This window comes from Lepidochelys olivacea (genome assembly GCF_965140295.1).
Source record: "Lepidochelys olivacea isolate rLepOli2 genome assembly, chromosome: 6".
Taxonomy (NCBI): Eukaryota; Metazoa; Chordata; order Testudines; family Cheloniidae; genus Lepidochelys; species Lepidochelys olivacea.
In genome coordinates, this window is record NC_140416.1 from 44,971,723 (window position 1) to 44,992,055 (window position 20,333).

The window sequence follows — 20,333 nt, forward strand, 5'->3', positions numbered from 1 at the left end:
AATACCAGATTCCATCCATTTTTACTTCCAGCTGGAACATCCCCAGGGCTCCAAAATTTGACTAGCCACTAGACTTGAAAAGGGGCAACAATAGAATTTACATTCCTGTTGAAATCATAAAGTCAAACACCTATCACTTTACTATTAACAACAATCCTGGGGAACGCCTATATGAGTCATGCCTTGCAGTGATTAGAAACCATTTTCTACAAGCATGTGTGAAAAAGTAATCTTGTTTTTTCTAATCTTTCCTCAAAGTAAAAATAACAAAAAGAAAAGATGGTACAATAAACCCAGAGATCTGAGAACATTTAAGTCAGTTGTACCCACTTACCAGATATAGGCCTCTACTCAGGAAAGAACTTAAACACGTGCTTGAATCCATTTCTGTTTAAGAAAGCACTTAAGGATGTGCTTGACATGCTTAAAGTTAAGCACATGCTTAAATGCTTTCCTGAATCTGCGTCTGGGACCTCAACTGTATTACCCGTGCAGGCTGCCTTCCGTTCAGCTGTATGCCCTGTAGCATGCACTGGAGTTACAGAACTGAACTAGACCAATCCTTTTTTGAGGGCTATTGTGCTGTAGTGAGTGGCAGACAGGCAGGAGTGGTGCATGAAGACACTCATCTTTACAACAGGAAGGACAGCTTAGAGCAGCAATCACAAACATTCGAATGACTAGTGCTGGTTCATGTACCAGTGGCCGAGAACTACTGTGGTAGAATAAAAGCCTCATGCAGATTCTTGAATGCTCTATTGTAAAGGATTGACTGTAAAATTATATTGTCTTTGAGAAATCTTTTGCATCTCCTCTTTTTCAAAGCCTGAGGCCAGAAGAAGTTACAGACATTAAAGGCCCATACTGTGTACACTAGGCCCTAATTTATGAAAAAATTGAAGAACAATCTTTACTTTGGAAATATGAGTAGTCTCCGTGATTTCTTGTCTGTGCTAAGCAAGGTAGTTTAATTTCTCATCACTCTTTTTCTAAAGAATAAAATGCCGATCTTTCATAAAGCTTTCACCAAATGATTATCTTTAACATGTTAACTATAAATTCAATGGGAGTCAGGGCCGGCTCTAGGGTTTTTGCCGCCCCAAGCAAAAAATTTGCTGCCCCATGCTCAGGTGGGGCTGGGGCTCGCAGGCGGTGCTGGAAGCCAAGGGAGTGATGTCACCTTCTCCCAGCGCCTGCAGGGGCTTTACTCCCTCCCCCGCCTGGCCGCGCAGAGACGCTCTGAGATAAGGGGTGGCACAAGGCAGCGCAGCAGCCAATGCGCAGATGAGGCGGTGCAACCCTGGCCCCCCGGCAGGATTCGCCCTCTCCTCCCCAGGTAGCGGCTGGGCCCTGGCAGCTCAGCATCCCGGGGCTGGGGCTTCCCCTTCCCACTGAGGCTGGGGATGTGGCACCCTTGCCCTGTCTAAGTGGCGCAGCTCCGAGAGCCCAATTGCCCCCCCCCCCCAAAAGGGGTGGCTGGAACCCTGCCCCTGGAAATGTGCTGCCCCAAGCACGTGCTTGCATTGCTGGTGCCTAGAGCCAGCCCTGAGGGGAGTGATGCACTTGATGACTGGGATAGTGAAATATGAGCCTTACCTCTATGGAATCTTGACTTTATATGTTTGTACGTTGGTGCTAATAACACAAATTCAACGGAAAAATAATTTTGTCAACATTTTCAAACCTGTCTGCTTGAAGTTGGGCTCCTAAATCCATATGTGAGTACCTAAATATAATCGATTTTAAGACGTGCACTGCTGAGCACACACAAATCAATAGTAGCTGCAGTCAGTGGGGGCTGTGCATGCTCAGCACCTTTGGAGATTAAGCTACTGTTATTTAGGATCTTAAAGATGGAGTTAGGAGACTAATGGTTTGTCCACACTTGCTAGTTGTTTCTGATTAAGGAGAGAGTGAATTTAAAGTGCAATAGCTATTTCTGATTTATTTCAGAATAAGAATGTCTTCACATGCAGTTGATTAGGAACAACTGCATATGTAGCCAAGCCCTGAGTTTAGACACCAAGGATTGAACATGTTTATTTCTTTGAGCAAATTCTGATTGTATTGGTTCTGATAAAATAAAGTCAGTGGGACTACTCATGGAGTAAGGTATTATTCCTCATGAGTAAGGATATCAAAGTCTGGCCCTTTATGTACATTAAAACTCTGGAAGCTTTGAAAGCCTGTAAACCCTTGTGTGGCAGATAGTTGGATATGCTGCCACTGATAATCACTGCATTGCATTCTAGAATACTGCTCCATCACCTCCTCACAATGCTGATTTCATCTATCTTCCAGTGATCATAATATATGATATTTCTCCTATACTTCCAAAAAGTCCTTCTTGCTCTTTATTTCCAGACTCTTTTCCACTGAACCTCCCACTTACCCTTTGATGATCTTTCATTAAGGCCCACTAACTAGTGGTTTCTGTTCTCTAACCTTTTTGTGTCCTCCTCATCTCTGATACTTTCATCCTTTACTCTGTATGTTCACTTGACCTTTATGATCCTCCTTAAGCATTTGTACCAAAACCTATCCCTAATCTCTTTGGGTTTAAACATGAAAAATTTATGACAACTCTTCATTCCTGGCAAGTCTGCTGAAATCAGTCACTCCCAGAAGAATATGATGGTGCTTCCTCAGTGGTAAGAGGAGGGCAGAACTCCAACAAAAACGATGTTAGTGCTAAATTTCTTCTTGATCCCATATGTGATGATTAGTTTATATTTGCATATGTGCAAGAAACTGCATAATAAATTGCCTAAATCCCATTTGTACCTGTAGATACATTATAGGGTTTAAGTAATTGTCTGTTTTCTTCTTGAGTCCAAGTGGATTTGCTAGTGTTCCTAAAGGCAGAGACATATATTACACCAGAAATCCCATTGCATGTATTTTTCCCTTACTGGTATATTTAAAATTTTCCTAGTGTCACTTAGTTCTAATAGATACTTACATATGCCTTTGCAAATTTATCTTCTGTATTGATTTAATTCAATACAGTGGTCCTACATGCCCAAGCTTTATCTGAGACCAGATGGGTAGAGTATTTTAACACTAGGCCTCTGAGAGCTGACAAGACCAGACAAGAGCATTTACTCCATTGTGACAAGATGTGAATTTGTTTAAAACTCTTTTGTTTCACATGTTTATAGCTTTGTGGTCTCATTTTTGTCTGATCATTGGCTGACATTGCTAGATATGAAGCAGCAAACAAGTGTTCAGCTATCATTTTGAGTAAAACTCAAAAGAACCAGGAATAAATAACGACAGTAAAAATGAATTGGACAATCATTCTTCTGAAACAATCAGTGAAAGGGACACAAGAAAACCACGGAATGTTTGAATAAGAACTCAGCTGTATTATGCAAATACAGTTGTTTCTGGTATGTGAAATGCAAATATGTATAACTCTCTTTCCTGGGTATTTCCATATCCATGTTTAGTTTTCTGAGATTACTGAGCCCTAAACAACATTACCTGACCAGAGGAGTTTCTGGAAGTTTCATTACAGAAGAACTGAAGAAAGTTGCAGATGTGGGTATTGTGCACAAGCATTTCCAGAAATAATTGTGCCTGACAACTCCAAAATTATGGTCCATTTATAACATTGAGGCTAAATATTCTGGACACAGTACACCATGTTTTGGTTAAATGAAATCGTCTATGAATCCCACCTTCTTGATAGCCTTCCAAATTAACTACCGTATTTATATACACCTTTGAGAAATAGAACTGAGTACATATAAGACTCAGCTAACATAAAGTAAATACTAGTGAGGGACAGACTGCATATTGTTAAGTGTGTAAACCACAGTCACCAGAAGGACTTACTGTTTTATTGACTGATCCGGACCACAGAAATTAATTCATTACTTTCTTTCTGTTCATGCAGGTACCACATCAGGGTGGATGCGGTGTCTCCAGCTAAGCAAATTAGTCTGTGAAGAAACAAAGCAAAATGCAAGTGAACAGGTTTCTTATTTTGCCTGTGAAAATGAGCTTATAAGCCTAAGGCTGTGACCTATGTAAAATACGCGTAACCCATTATTATCAAAAGATAACTGCATCTGGCCTATTTAATGGGACAAAAACCTAGATAAAATTGTGCTACACTGTGAACACCAGAATAAGGTACCCATTGTGCAATAAAGAAATAATAAAAAGGAAAGGGTATGTGATCTTGAAATCAAAGGTGTGTTGCAATCATTTTTCTCATCACTTTCACAATGTTAGCTTAAAGTTATTTGCCACTCAAGTTTTTTGCCTACTTGGCCATTAAATTAGATTCTTCTGTTGATACAAGGATTGTACTGGTCTGGATGTCACTTAAATGATATATTTCTGTATCAGCCTTCCCGCCCCAGGTCTTTCAGGCTTTTGCGACAAGATCATGCCTATGCAAAGAACTAGGAGTGTGGGCTATTCCAACGTTTTAACAGAAACAAGTTTTAATATGCTTGTTCCTAAGCTTAAAAGACATAATAATAATACTTAATACAGTAATAATTAATAAAGTAGAGGCACTCAGTCAATGAAATATTCTTTCATGTGATTGGAAGTGTAACTAACTAGGTAACTAAAACAACTGGTGAATCATAACTAGAGATGGATGAATCATTTGTAATGAATTCATTCCATTAATGATTGCCATCTAATTTTTCTGTTAGGGTATTGCTTTTGAACAGCTCACAGTTTTCTTGGTTTATCTATTTTATAGATCTTGGTCTGGCTAAAATAACCTCAATAGATCATTCTTGGCATGTAGATTGTTCAGGAATGGTATATTACAACAATTCAGTATATAACACCTGTTGTGATTTGATACATGGCTCTCATGTTTCTGAGGTTTCTGAGCCCTCAATGAAGAAGCATAACTATTATAGTCCAGTATCCAGTGAGAATGTTCACAAATACTAATTTGAAGTAGATTACATAAATATTCCACAATATTCACTTAGACCTAATTCTCATTTTCAATAAGGACCATTTACTGTTTAAATGTGAATTACATCTACTTTATGGCTCCTTTACACAGCCAGAGTGGTGCAAAGTGGCCTCAGTATAAATAAGAGTCAGGTCAGTTAAAGTTCATGGCTTCAGTGCAAATTCCTGCCATTTTCTTGTTTATGACGATATGCATGATAAGTGAGGACAAGAGGTGCTAATATAATGAAAGCAATTAAAATAATTATACTCAGACTTTTTTCCCAGCATTCGTCCAGTTCTAATGACATAATTCCATGTGTTCTGAGGTTGTTCAAAGTAGCCAAGTACTTCTGGATATGTTCATAAGGAGCATTAGCAACATGCAGTGTCATACTCTTCCAGTGTGATGATATTCTGTCTGGATTCTGGAAAGCGTTGGACAATTACTCTTGTGAAAAGAATGGATATGGCTTGTCAATGGGATGAAGAATCCACTCAACTCAATCTCAGATGATTCTGTATGTTTCTTGAGACTCGCATGAGCAGACTCTGTGCTCAGTAACACTGGTAGATTTGCGATAACTCGGTATTATAGGAAAGAGCATTTAGGGCTGTGACTGAAAAATTAGGGCAACTGGGAGCCAAAAATGACTGTAGACATAACTGTTTAACACAGAGGGTATCCAACATGTGGCATAAGTAACCAGAAGAAACTACTGCAATAAAGAGCATCAGTGAGTTGATGGGCAATAACGTGAATAGAGATGGGAAGGCACAGGTAAAAATCAGGAAAATGCCAACCAAATACAAACAAGTGGGACATCAAGAAGCAAAGGCCAGCATTTTAAAAGTGGCTAGTGATTTTGAGATTCTTCATTTCTGGATGTCCATCTTGGGACATGTTAGAGAGGCTCAATTTTTCAAAAGGCAGCTGCTCAGCACTTTCTGAAAATCAGGTCCTTGAAAGGTATCTCCAGGCGGGCATCCAAAAATTGAGATACCTTAAATCATTAGTCACGTTTGAAAATCCTGGCCAAAGAGGCCAATGGTGATAGCAGTGGGGAAGCTGTAGTTCAGACACCTCAAGGTAGGTTAGTCGGTACAATGATAAAAAATGTCTGAGCCCTGGTTAAACTACAGCTTCCACTGTTGCTCCTGCTAATGAAACTGTACTAAATAGGAGGTTTTGGTGGCAATGAATTGAGTCCCCTGCCACGATTCTTGTGAGGAGAAAGTACATTTCAGAGGTGTAAACTGATCAGATAGACCAAAGAAAGAGAAAGTTTGTTTGTCTCAGAAGGTTTCTATATTTTATTCTAAAGTTTTTAAATATGGTTTGCAGAAGGAAAAGACAAATCATATGGCTTTCATTTTACTTCAAATTCAAGTAAGATTAGGTTCTACTAATATAGTTCTTAAAAATATGTTCTATAAAGCTGCTGAAACAATAAGACCATACTTCCTGATCATTCAACCTCCAATGAGTTAATTTCAGGTTTGTAGGAATGCAATAGCAAGAAATGTTTTCTTATTTCACAGCTTGTCCTTCCATGCCCCTTCCAGGATCCAGAGGATTTAGGTCATACATCTCACAACATCCCCGTGAAGTAAACAAATAGGTAAATTAAATAATAATAGAAGAGGGGGAGAGAAATGGAGAAATATATATATAGACAAAGACAAAAGCAGCTATTTTTAGATATACTTTATGAATTTTCAAATATGGACCTTTTGTTTCTCTGCAAAGAATATAGGATCTTGAAGAGCAGGAAAGAAAAGCCACACTGAAGCCTTTGCTTCTTAATGTGTCACTTATTTGTATTTGGTTTGCATTTGTCTCTGTATTAACTGTGCCTCCCCATCCTCTCAGATAATATAAACTCCCTTTAATTCCCTCTTGAACTCACAGATGCTCTTTATTGCAATTGTTCCTTTTAGTAACTTATTGCACATGCTGAATACCCTCTGTGTTAAACAGTTATGTCTAAACTCCCTTTTTGTTCCCAATTCCTGCAACTGAAGAATTACATCTTTAAATGCTTCTTCCTATGTACTTATGGTTTTCTGTTTTTCATGGATTAATAGCAATTAGAAATGGAGAAATCCCTTTAGGTTATATTTAGTCCATCCCCACTTCAGCTAATGCCTCCTACTCTATTTGTTTATCACTCTTGCATTCTCTAACCCCATAAATGCATGTATAAAGTTTGTATAATATATTTCTCTGTCCTTCCACTTCCAACATCTATCCTCTTTTCCTTCATAAACGAGGCATTAACCTTAAAGGTTCATTTCAAAGATTTCCACTATACCACACTTCTGCTTCCTGTCAAAGTAACATTGTTTGATAAGAGAATTTTGATTCATGATTATGAAATCCAAATCCCCATGATGAAACTCTATGATTTTTAAATAAATGATTCATGCCCATCATTTTTGATCTGATGATGGTGAAATAAATTTGAAAATCAAGGAGTATGAAATAACATAAAATGAAATGGTGAGAACTTTCCTGTAACACTTTGCAGAATTTTCATGGTCACACTTTATAGTTATAGTTCCATTTATAAACTGTTTTAAGGGGTTAATGAATGATTAGTAGATGTTTTAAGAAATGGCTAATCAACTGTTATATAGTTCAATAGTTTATTTATAATCCAAGTTTATAATAATCTCCACCAATTTCTAGAGCGGGGTGGGCAAACTATGGTCCGTGGGCCTGATCCAGCCTGCCGGCCATTTTAATCCAGCCCTCAAGCACCTGCTGGGGAACAGGGTCTGGGGCTTGCCCCACTCCGGCGCTGCAGCCAGGGAGCAGGGTCAGGGGCCGCTCCACACGGCTCTCTGAAGCAGTGGCATGACCTGCCCCTGGCTCCTACATGTAGGGGCAGTGAGGGGGCTCCGTTCTGCATGCTGTCCCCACCCCAAGTGCTGCCCCTGCAGCTCCCATTGGCCAGGAACCACAGCCAATGGGAGCTGGAGGGGTGGTTCCTGCAGATGGGGCAGCGCACAGAGCCGCCTGGCCGCGCCTCTGAGTAGGAACCGGAGAAGGGACATGCTGCTGCTTCCAGGAGCTGCTTGAGGTAAGCACCGCCCAGAGCCTGCACCCCTGAGACACTTCCCATGCCCCAACCCCTTGCCCCAGCCCGCATCCCCCTCCCACCCTCCAAACCCCTCAATCCCCACCCAGAGCACCCTCTTACATGCCAAACTCCTCATCCCCAGCCCTGCCCCAGAGCCCTCACCCGCAACTGGAGCCCTCACCCCACCCCGCACCCCACCCCCCTGCCCCAGCCCGGAGCCCCCTCCTGACCCTGAACTCCTCATTTCTGGCCCCACCCCAGAACTTTCAACCCCAACCAGAGCCCTCACCCCCTTCCGTACCTCAACCCTAATTTTGTGAGCATTCATAGAATCATAGAATATCAGGGTTGGAAGGGACCTCAGGAGGTCATCTAGTCCAACCCCCTGCTCAAAGCAGGATTCATGGCCCGCCATAAAATTTTTATTCCCAGATGTGGCCCTCGGGCCATAACCATCTATCACACACACTACTCATGTCTCTAACATCCTTATAGCATCTATTATTCATTTGTTATTAAACTTTTACAAACAGAACCATAATATAAAAGCAATATTACAAGGATTCAGTATTTTGCATAGAACTATGTGAAATGATTTGTATAAACTTGCTGTGTACCTCAAAATATATTCTGTGCTGTGCATGGAAATTATGAATTATTGCAAGTACATTTAGTACACAGTTCTAATTCTGGATACATAAAGAGAATTGGCCCGATCTTTAGCTTTCCGTACATTTGATTGGTATCGCAGGATAGGGAGAGTAGAAACATGGTATAAAGCACCCTCTCCTCAGATCCTGCGCCTAGAAGAGTTTGGCTGGACCCAAACATCTAACCCAATATATGTATGTGTTATAGTTTTGTTATTTGCAATAAATCCAAAGCATCAGCTAAAGCAGGGATCGGCAACCTTTGCCACGTGGCCTGCCCTGGTAAGCCCCCGTGATTGGCTGGGACGGTTTGTTTACGTGCTGGGTCCACAGGTTCACCCGATCACAGCTCCCATTGGCAGCGGTTCACCGTTCCAGGCCAATGGGGGCTGCGGGAAGCAGCGGCCAGCACATCCCTTGACCCACACCACTGCTTCCCGCAGCCCCCATTGGCCTAGAGCAGCGAACCGCGGCCAGACGGAGCTGCGATCGGCCGAACCTGCAGACGCAGCAGGTAAACAAACCAGCTCGGCCCGCCGGGGGCTTACTCTGGCGGGCCGCAGGCCAAAGGTTTCCGATCCCTGAGCTAAAGGGTCCTCCTGTATCTTATCAAACTTCTAAGCACAGAATTCAGGGAAATATGATGTTGCAATGCACATTACACCAGCACTGATTGCGGATACGGTCCAGTTAGTATTGTTGCTGCCTGAGAATTGCTGACTTGCAATTTTTCTATTGGCTCAACGGAGTCAGCAAGAAGAATATTTTATTTCCACAACAGTTCTGCTTTCAAGTGGCTGCAGTGAAAAATACCTCACAACATTTCCTGTATTCCACAGCAATGGCCATGGTTTTTTTTTACTACATATATAACCGACATCCTGAAATCAGGAGGAATCTTTTTCTTCTTCTTGCTTTTTTTTTGTTTTGTTTTAATAAGCAGTGGAGTCTGAACATTAACAAATACCAGGGTAGAATTCAGCTGCAGTAAATAAGGGGAAAAAGAGCTCATTTCAGGACATTTCCAATCTGTACTTATTGAGGCTCAGGTTTCTCAATGGAACCAAGTCTTTGTAGTGGAGATGGGCTAGGCCCAAAACACCAAACACCGTGTAGCCACTGTATAAATTTGGATCTGGATGAGGAACCAAACCTGCTGTCTCTGGTCCATTTCTACTTCTCAGATCTGTTATAAAACCACATTCTTTTAAGACTTGAGGCTGCTGGAGATAGTTTGAGTTACTTGCCCACCCAGCTAGTAGTCAGGCAAAGAAGGAAGTTGGTGGGGAAACTAAGGTGATGGAATGGAATAAGGATACAATTTTTTGATTATCTCTAATATAAACCCTCAGGCTTTGGGGCTTAAGCCAACCTCTAACTCTTGAGGGTTAGAAAGATAACTTTCCCTGGAGGCAGGTTATCCCATAGCTGCCTTCTACAAGGTTCCTTGCACCTTCCTCTCAAGAAGCTGGTTCTGGCCACTGTCCATGGCAGGATACTGAATTAGTTGGACAGTGAATCTGAGCCAGTCTGGCAATTCTTATATTCCTATGTGGTATCAGAGAGCAGAATAAGGAGGGGATCGAAATTTGAGGGATAGCATGAAAATAGGCACCAAGAAACTCGTGGGAGCATGAGGCATGGTTATCTGTAGCATTTCTTGCTCATGTGTGAAGCTGATTGCCAGTTCTGGGGTAGGGAAAGAATTTCCCCTCAGGCATATTGGCAGGAGCCTTGAGTGTTTTTCCCTTTTCCTCTGGAGCACTGAGCAGGATCTATGCATTAAGAGTAGCCTGGGGTAATTTCAATGATCCGTTTTTCTGGGGACAGAGATGAACATGTTGGTGATTCTCATTCATTTCCATCATTGTCCTTTTCTGTGTTTTCTAAGCAAACAGTTAGGTACCATTTGTAATGTAATGTTATAATAGTGTGTTTAATAATTTCACAACATATGCCTTTCATGGGAGCTAGATGGCGTTGTGGGTTAATGCTCTATTCTTTTTTGTCAGAAGTGCAAACCTGGCTTGATTGGGTGACAACTTGATATGTTGATGGGAATATAGTCTCTAGTGGGCCTTAGTGCTCCCTGCAAAGGCGCCACTCATTGTGGCATGATTATCAGACTAGAAAGACTGAGTACTGGAATAGCATAGGTCGCGCCTTTGCATGGTTCAGCTATGTGGGGAAGCCTGCACAACTGCACCTGTTGACTTTACACCTGGGTTCACCCACTGCTTATCAGTCATACACTTTTCATGAGTACTCAAGTTCCCTGGTTAAAAAAAGAAAAGAACAAAACCTGACATTTCCCCTGCCTGCATGTAGAAGTATTTCCAGTTTTTCAGGCTCTTTCTGATATAGAGTTGTTCAAGGCTGTTCAGATGGAATAATCCAAACTTTCTCCTGCAGTATAAAAACTAATATATAAAACTTGAAAGCAGATCTCTATGCAAATACCAGCAAGCTGCTGGAAACAGTATTTGCATTCAAGCAAAGTCTTGGTCTCTCTTTTTATCCATGAGAAAAAGAGCTCTGGCTAAAAACAGATGGCTTATAAAACAATACAAAGAAATTGGGGAAAGTCACTTAAGAAACCTTTGTCTGTTATGAGAAATGCTGTTATGCATTGTTTGAAAATTCATAGAGCACTGCCACTGGGCAAGAGCCTGAGTCAGTCAGCAGCTAGGAGAGACTGGGTGATTTGGGGATTAGTAATGGGGAAAGTAGCCTAGGCTCTCTAAGGGGGTCAGTTTACATCCAGCCCAGGCTGATACCATTCAATGGTTGTTCAGTGGCCTGTGTGAAGTGATTTTGGTGATGGCAGAATAGTTTCCAGTGGGTAGGGATATTTATATAAAGCACCTCCAGACTCTCTACCATTGGCACTTGCCCCTTTGCAGGCATCCTTAGCAGACAGGCTGCAGATTAAATGGGCATGGAAAATGAACAACATTTTTCCAGGGCCCTGGAAGGGAGGACTGAAGCTCGGTGGTAATGAATATGTGGTACCTGTTCTGTGGATAAATAAAGAACTTCAATATGCAGTTGAGATGAGCCTGAGAGCTCAGAGCTAATCCTCCCTGAAGTGTAGGGAACTTTCAGATCTGAATATTGTTTAGCCCACTCCCTTGGTTATCAGTCTAGTATCTTTCGCAATCAGAGCCACATAATGTAATGGAAGGAACAAGGGACTATAAGTTAGGAGACATGGGCCCTTCCACTGACCTGATGTGTAACCCTAGGCAAGTCACTTCATTTCTTTGTCCCCAGTTTACCCTCCCCTCCTTTCTCTGTTTTGTCTGTTTAAATTGCAAGTTTGCATGGGCATGGAATGACTTTTATGATGTGTTTGTTCAGTGCCTAGTACATGGGGCCCTGATCCCAGTTACAGCCTCTAGGTGCTGCTGTACTACAAATAACAACACCCACTTTTCAAAAAACAAACAAACAAACAACAAACCCAACAAAGGACCCAAACAGAAATATGCCATTCACGCTAGAAAGATAGATCTGAAAATAGGTGAGTGCTGTTCCATTCTGTACATTTGTGTCCAACCACCAACAAATGAATATATATGAAAGAGAAGCATTCACATGGGTACAAATATTCACTATGGGGACAAATTTTCAAGTGTTGTTTCTTCCTCCTCCTATCTTTCTGACATTTGCTTTGGTTTATACTCTCTGGCAGACAAAGCGGAGTTCCAGTGAAGCTGACGTGCAGCGCTCACAGAGATGCTAAGGAAATATTTTTCTTAGCAACAAGTGGCATATGAAAACATGAAGAAATGCTTCCCCGCCTCATAGTTCCCTTCCACTTTTTTAGTCAACTGTGGCTGAGATAAGAATTGCGGAATTAAACATTCTGGTGGTTCATGTTTTTCAGGCAATCTGAAAAACCAAGGAAAAGTAGAATCTTTTTCTTCATTACTCATTATTATTTGTAGTACAGGAGCACCTTGAGGTGAGGTCCAGGCCACATTGTACTGGCCACTGTACAAACACACAGTAATATATGGTCTACCCCCAAAAATGACCAGCTCTTGTCTATGCATTAAATTGCACTGATTTAACTGAATTGGTTTCAATGGCTCAACTCTATTTTGAGATCACTCTTACACAGGTTTACAGCTGCCTTATATAGATTTATCCTAAATCAGTTCCTTACTGACTTAAGCTGAATTGCTATAAGGTGCTTTCTTAAGCTGATGTAAGAGTGTCCACACAAGTATCTTGCATCAATTTAACTAATTAGCCAGGCTGGTTTTGTGTAGACAAGTTCTTAAATGATAAGTTCTTTGGAGCATAGACTGTCTGTTATTCTGTGTGTATACAGTGCCTAGCATTATGTGGGCCTGATCTCAGTTAGGATTGCAAGGTGTTACAGAAATAAAAATAATTATACTTTTTCTTTATATTCTACTTTGGAGTCAGTGGGGTTTTGCATAGGGGTAGCAGTTTGTCCGTGTACTGTCATTTGCAGGACCAGAACCTAAATAGAAAAGGCAGAGGGGAAAAAGGAAGTATTATCATCCATGTTTTACAGAGGAGGAACTAAGGCAAAGAGAGATTAAATGACTTGTCCAGGGTCCTCCAGAACATCTATTGCAGAGTTAGGAACTGAACTCAGCTAGTCTGATTACTCAGCTAGTGCTTTAACCACAAGACCATGCTTCCTCTCAAGAGGGTGCCTGCTCAGAGGGTAGGAGAAGCTCAAGGTTCAGATTCTTATCCAAAACGTAGACTCATAGACTTTAAGGCCAGAAGGGACCATCCTGATCATCTAGTCTGATTTCCTGCATATTGCAGGACACGGAACCTCACCCACCCACTCTGGTAATAGACCCCTAACCTCTGGCTGAGATACTGAAGTCCTCAAATCATGATTTAAAGACTTCAAGTTACAGAGAATCCATCATTTATTCTTATTAAAACCAGCAAGTGACTCAGGGCCAATGCTGCCAAGGAAGGTGAACTCCCTTCTCCCCCGGTCTCTACCAATATGACCTGAGGGAAAATTCCTTCCCGACCCTAAATACGGCAATCAGTTAGACTCTGAACTTGTCTGCAAGACCCACCAACTGACATTTGGGAAAGAATTCACTGTAGTAACTCAGAGCCCTTCCCATCTAGTGTCCTATCTCTGGCCGCTGGAGATATTTGCTGCTAGCAGTCATAGATGGGCCACATGCCATTGTAGGCAGTCTCATCATACCATCCCGTCCGTAAACTTATCAAGCTCAGTCTTGAAACTAATTAGGATAAGCCAAATTCCCAAAGGACTAAGTGGAATTTTAGACTAAGTATGGACTGCAGGGTTTCTTAAATTCTTTGAAGATAAGACCCACTAACACCTACTGTGATAAAGTGGTGAAACATATAGGATTGAAGCAATATCTTCCTTTGTAAGTACCTGAGCTCTACCAACTCTCCGTACTTTACAGTTAACCTTTTATAGTAACTTTTTCCCAGAATCTACTGGGGGGGGGGTGTCTGGCCTTTTAATTTTGGCAGAGACAAGAAGCTGCCATTCTGAAGTGGCCATTTTGTAACTTGCTACTGCTTGCTATGTTGTTCTTTTCTTCAGCCACTCAGTATTTTAGCTGCTCTTGTGTTTTCTCTCCCAGTTCACTCTTTCTAGTGTCCTTTTAAGTCTGTGTTCATTAAAAAGAATGAATAGGTTTTAGGAGTGCTTGCCTTAGTTCCAGCTATGGTCCCTTATCTGGTGCTGTTGTAGGCCTGAATCTTTATTGCTAGGATGCCTTTTAACAGTATGATTTAGCTGCTTATAAAATAATAAAATACTAGCCAGTGAGTTACTCTGAACCTGAGGATACATGTAGATATATTTCATACTGTAGTTTCTGGGTATTTCTGGGATCCACATAAAAGGGATCATAACGATTCCAGCTCCTGGAGGTAAGAGAGTCTGGGAGTGATGTGGAGCCAGCCCTGAGATAGGGGAGTGCCTCATGTTACAACTTGAGTGGTCTCTGATCAATTACATAGTGATGTGGAAGGGAACGGTCTCTACAAAGAGGCATCCAGGTCTTCACAGCCAGAAGATGACTGTGACCTGGAACGTTAAAGACAGGGATATAAATGGGATGCCCTCTGGGTTGTGGTGCTACCTTAAAAATAGTGCCATGATAGTGAAAAGTGCAGTAAAAAAGCATGCATTTGAATGTGTGTTGCATTACCTGGTACCTAAGTCCTTGGCAGTCATGCTCCCAAAGGCCCTTAATAGTTTTCCAGGTTGTAAATGAAATATTGTCTAGGTAGGTAGGTAGGTAGATAATGATGACTCCTCTAAAACAGTTAATGGTCAGGAGTTGTGAGTGCTCAAAGTTCAAACAGTTCAGATAAGAAGCCTCCAACTTGTGGTCGCTTATCTGATTGAACCTAAACTCTCATCTATTTCAGATTTACTGATCATTAGTAAGGATTTATCTGCTTTGATACTGTGGTGGTGGGCAGCATAGAAAGTTCTAAGATACAACTCTCTTATTTTATCCCTCCCTCATTCTATCCATGTTTAGTGTACTGGACACCATAGTATCTAGGGACCAAATATAAGAGCTAAAAGACTCCATTGTATGAGAGAGGCCATATTCTCTGCTTCATCTTTCAGATAATCTCTTTGGGGAAAATATAACTATATGAGAACAGGCCTCTTGTTGCTGGCTCTGTTGTAGGTGAGCCTTGCATGATGTTCTAAAGAAGGCAATTGTCTTGCCTCTCTTGTTTTATCAGAGAATTCACATCAGTGTATCAGCCATATTTGTGCCGTACTTTATATAGAGTATAGTGCATTCTTTATTTTTTAGGTATTAAGTAACCTTAATATCAGTCATCGAAGCATGAATTCATTTCAGGATGGAAATGGAAACACCACCTCTTTGCAGCTAATAATAGGAGTGAGATTGTTAAACAATTAAAATGAAAAATATTATTAATAGGTTCTTCATGCACGTTAAACAAAACCTCAATAAGCACTCTGTTTTATTGTTTAGCTGTCTGCATGAGTCATAGGGAAAGTGTTAATGTTCAGGAGCTGATATGAATCATGTCTTTGTGAACAATCTTCCAAGGCCAGCTCTGAGGCCCTAAACATATTTATACTTTGTAGTCAGCTTAGTGCAAAGAAACTGAAAGTATACGCAGAGTGAGTTTGTTTAATAAAGAGATTGATTTTATGTAGACAGAATGCTAATGTGGGGTGAAAATAAGCTTCTAAATGGAGGGCTGTGCACATTAGGGTACTAGTCACAAATGGAATGTGACCAGCAGCACCAGCCAGTAAATGCTGAAAGTGCTCTGTGACTTTAAAAGAAAATCCTATATTCATGCATGGAATCCATATGACCCCCTATTCACAAAGAAAGATGTCCCATTCTCTTACAAGCTGATCCAAAGTGCTTAAAGTTTCTCTGGGTTCTGACTACATTACCAGCAGTAAGGTAACTTCAAGGGGAATAAAGATTAACCATACACAAAATGACATGCATGTGTTTTAAGTAATTTGGGTGCTACAATATATTGTACATGTTTGCATTCCAGATATAAATGTAGAATTACTGAAGCTACTGTACCAGTTTGTATGCAGTCAGACCAAATAAATTAGCTCTTCTAATGAGAACATGACCTGCTAATTAGTAGCAGTAATTTGCAATAGTTGTGTTGATTACTTACAATGGTTTGCAATGGATGTTGATAACTACCTTAATGTCCTGGAAGTCTCAGTGCACAGAGGATTGAATTTGCTTGTTCTGGAGGAGGGAGAGAATTAACTGATATTAACACCCTTTCTAACACTGCAAACTACTCAAAGTTTCTGGTGACAAAGTACAGTCTGGAGGAATGAATCGGGTGGTCCTAAAATCTAATCCTATATTTAGGAATTATCATGATATTCTAATGGTATTGTTTGTGTATTTCTTTTTTGCCACAATAGTGTAGATTAGGAAGTTGCTTTGGGATATGAACACAAATAAAGCTCTCCATTTGGCTGTTAGTGTCAGACATTTGTTTATTCAACCCAGGAAATTCAAGGGTGTTCCTGGTTTTGGATTATTTTTAAGTACAGTTTTATTTCATTTTTATCTATGCACCCTTTAATAATAGCAATAGTTTGCACATTTGTAACAGTACTCATCTGAGGATGACAAGATGCTTTTCAAATATTACTGAATTAATCCTCATAACAACCCTGTAAGTATTATTAATACCAGCTTCTTACATATGGGTAAAAGGAGGCACAAATAAGTTGAAATGACTTGCCAAGGGTTTGACAGAGCCAGGAATGAAGAATTCCTGGTCCTGTGCTCTAATCATACTACGTTTAAGATATGACATCTACTCATAAAACACATTCCTGCACAGCCCCTCTCTTCTCCCCCCACCCAAAAGTACACATTTTGTTTGGGAACTTTAATGACTGTCATTGTTCTAAATCGAAATATGTCTTGTGCTCTCAGCTGATACAGCTATGCTGTGTTCACAGGTGCCACCTATCAGCCCTGCAGTGCTGGAGCATTTCTTTGGAGGAGCTGTAGCCATTGTCATGTCTTTGACTGGTACAGAACAATGAAGGTATGTATCTCCTTTGGGAGGGCACAGTTTGATTTCCTTGAAAGAACAGGCACATAACCCTCCCAGATATAATACCCAATGTCCTGTTCAATGATGGAGATTAGTCAAAAGTACTATTTACTGGCAATCTACAGAACAGAAAGACAATAGAAAGTAAAAGAATTGCTAGTTCACGCAACCCTTATGTCGATATTACAAAAGGCCCCTGTAAACTTTAAGTTTCAGAATAATTCTCTGTTATACCTAGTTCCTCACGTGTCAGTGTTTCTTGTTCTTCTAATAGTCTTGTCAAGGTTGATAACTCATGTGCTTAAGGCCAAGCAGCTGCACAAGTGTTTGCAGGATCAAGGCCTAATACTATTAAAAAAAAAAAAAAGGTTAAAGCCAGGTGTCACTTCATTTAGCAGTGGGTTAAAGTGTGTATTAATAGACTAATTAAACATCCTTTTCTTTTGCAACTAGGACAGAGCATAACGATAACTGCTTCCTTTTCTGTTGCAAAACATATATTGACATTTGATTAGCAAAGCTTCCTTCTCTAATCTGTTGATATATCTGCGTTTATAAGAGGCATGTCCAATCTGCTCTGTTTACAGAGAACTTGGGGAAACCTCCACCCTTGAAATGAAACAAAACAATATCATTTGCATATTATGCAATTAATCTTCCATTTGGTTTGTGGCACAGGTATAGGTCATGGCTTTCTTGAAGCAGTTTCAGTTAATATGTAAATTACAAATATTCAAGCTAATAACCTCTTGTTGCTTTTGAAGAATACAGTTTATGGAGGCTGAAGTGGACAAATTTAGAAATTCAAGTAGGCATCATATAGAAATTAGAATTCAAACACATGGATACAGTTACATGTTACAGTCTTTCGGATCATACTGGCAAATTCATAGTTTTGCTTGGTGTCATCATTCAGATTTGATCAAATAAAATGTGTCCGAATGATGACATCTCTGCACATGAAGCTCTTTGTGACTGTCTGAAGTGAGTATGATGGAAATGTTGGTAGGGGAGATTTTCAAAGGCAAAGTCAATGTGAGTTGGGCACGTAGTTTCATTTGTGCATTTGAGAATGTCCAGTAAGCACAGAGCTGTGTTAAGGTATTGCTATACTCCATACTGTGTAAAGGAATGGCTAGTAGACATATTGAAGCTACCTTTAATCTAGCTACCTTGTGTACTGAAGCAGTGAAACTGCGGCACTGTGTGCTTTAGAGAGAGCCTTCTCTGAACTTCCTCTCTAACCCCAGGTAATTATCCACAGGGCTAGCCCATGCTGAAGCGCATGATGCTGTGGCTTCACTGCTCTGGTACCCGAGCTAGCTTGGAGTGTAGAAAGGCATAGCTGGAGCTCTATTGCCCTGTCAGTCTCCTGTTTTATCTCAACTGGTCTCCAGCCTGGCACACAGGTGACCACTACTGGGGGCGTTTAAAGGTATTTTAAAGCCTTCTTTGCAACCTCCCTCCTGATTTACACTACGCAGTCCTTGTCCATAACTTAAGATGCAGCCTGGATTTTTTCCTTACTTGTGGCTTCAACAATAAGGTCAGATTTATTGATTTGTTTCCTGTTAAAAGATTAACTTTGTTGTTTCCAGTCTTCAAAGAGCCTCTTGGATTGGACAGACAATCCAAGAAGTTTTTGGAAAGTGTAGTGGACAATTTCCTGGTGCAAGTGCTGGAGGAACCAACTAGTGGCAGAGCTCTTTGTGATCTGCTGCTCACAAACTGGGAAGAATTAGTAGGGGAAGCAAAAGTGGAGAGGAACCTCGGAGGCAATGACCATGAGATGGTCAGTTCAGGATCATGACACAAGAAAGAAAGGAGAGCAGCAGAATATGGACCCTGGACTTCAGAAAAGCAGACTTTGACTCCCTCAGGAAACTGATGGGCAGGATCCCCTGGGAGAATAACATGAGGGGGGAAAAGAAAAGGAGTACTTGTGGCACCTTAGAGACTAACAAATTTATTAGCGCATAAGCTCTCGTGAGCTACAGCTTGGAAAAGAGTTCAGGAGAGCTGGCTGTATTTTAAAGAATCCTTATTGAGGTTACAGGAACAAACCATCCCGATGTGTAGAAAGAATAGTAAATATGGCAGGTGACCAGCTTGGCTTAACAGTGAAATCCTTGCTGATCTTAAACACAAAAAAGAAGCTTACAAGAAGTGGAAGATTGGACAAATGACCAGGAAGGAGTATAAAAATATTGCTCAGGCATGCAGGAGTGAAATCAGGAAGGTCAAATCACACTTGGAGTTGCAGCTAGCAAGAGATGTTAAGAGTAACAAGGGTTTCTTCAGGTATGTGAGCAACAAGAAGAAAATCAAGGAAAGTGTGGGCCCCTTACTGAACGAGGGAGGCAACCTAGTGACAGAGGATGTAGAAAAAGCTAATGTACTCAATGATTTTTTTGCCTCTGTCTTCATGAACAAGGTCAGCTCCCAGATTATTGCACTGGGCAGCACAGCATGGGGAGGAGGTGACCAGCCCTCTGTGGAGAAAGAAGTGGTTCAGGACTATTTAGAAAAGCTGGAAGAGCACAAGTCCATGGGGCCGGATGCACTGCATCCGAGAGTGCTAAAGGAGTTGGTGGATGTGATTGCAGAGCCATTGGCCATTATCTTTGAAAACTCATAGCAATTGGGGGAGATCCCAGACGACTGGAAAAAGGCTAACATAGTGCCCATCTTTAAAAAAGGGAAGAAGGAGGATCCAGGGAACTACAGGCCAGTCAGCCTCTCCTCAGTCCCTGGAAAAATCATGGATCAGGTCCTCAAGGAATCAATTCTGAAACACTTAGAGTAGAGGAGAGGAAAGTGATCAGGAACAGTCAGCATGGATTCACCAAGGGCAAGTCATGCCTGACTAATCTAATTGCCTTCTATGATGAGATAACTGGCTCTGTGGATGAGGGGAAAGCAGTGGACATGTTATTCCTTGACTTTAGCAAAGCTTTTGATACAGTCTCCCAAAGTATTCTTGCCAGCAAGTTAAAGTAGTATGGGCTGGATGAATGGACTATAAGGTGGATAAGAAAGCTGGCTAGATTGTCAGTCTCAA

The 20,333-nt window shown here is 41.0% G+C and overlaps 1 long non-coding RNA gene across 1 annotated transcript in view; it reads left to right on the forward strand.

The window, feature by feature from the left end:
* Positions 1 to 17,263, forward strand: part of LOC311521849 — a 32,722-nt gene extending 15,459 nt beyond the window's left edge. The window contains exons 2-3 of the long non-coding RNA XR_014711982.1: positions 3,902 to 3,969; positions 17,175 to 17,263. This is a non-coding gene — a long non-coding RNA (uncharacterized lncRNA). The remainder of the gene's footprint in view (positions 1 to 3,901; positions 3,970 to 17,174) is intronic.
* Positions 17,264 to 20,333: the final 3,070 nt, after the last annotated feature.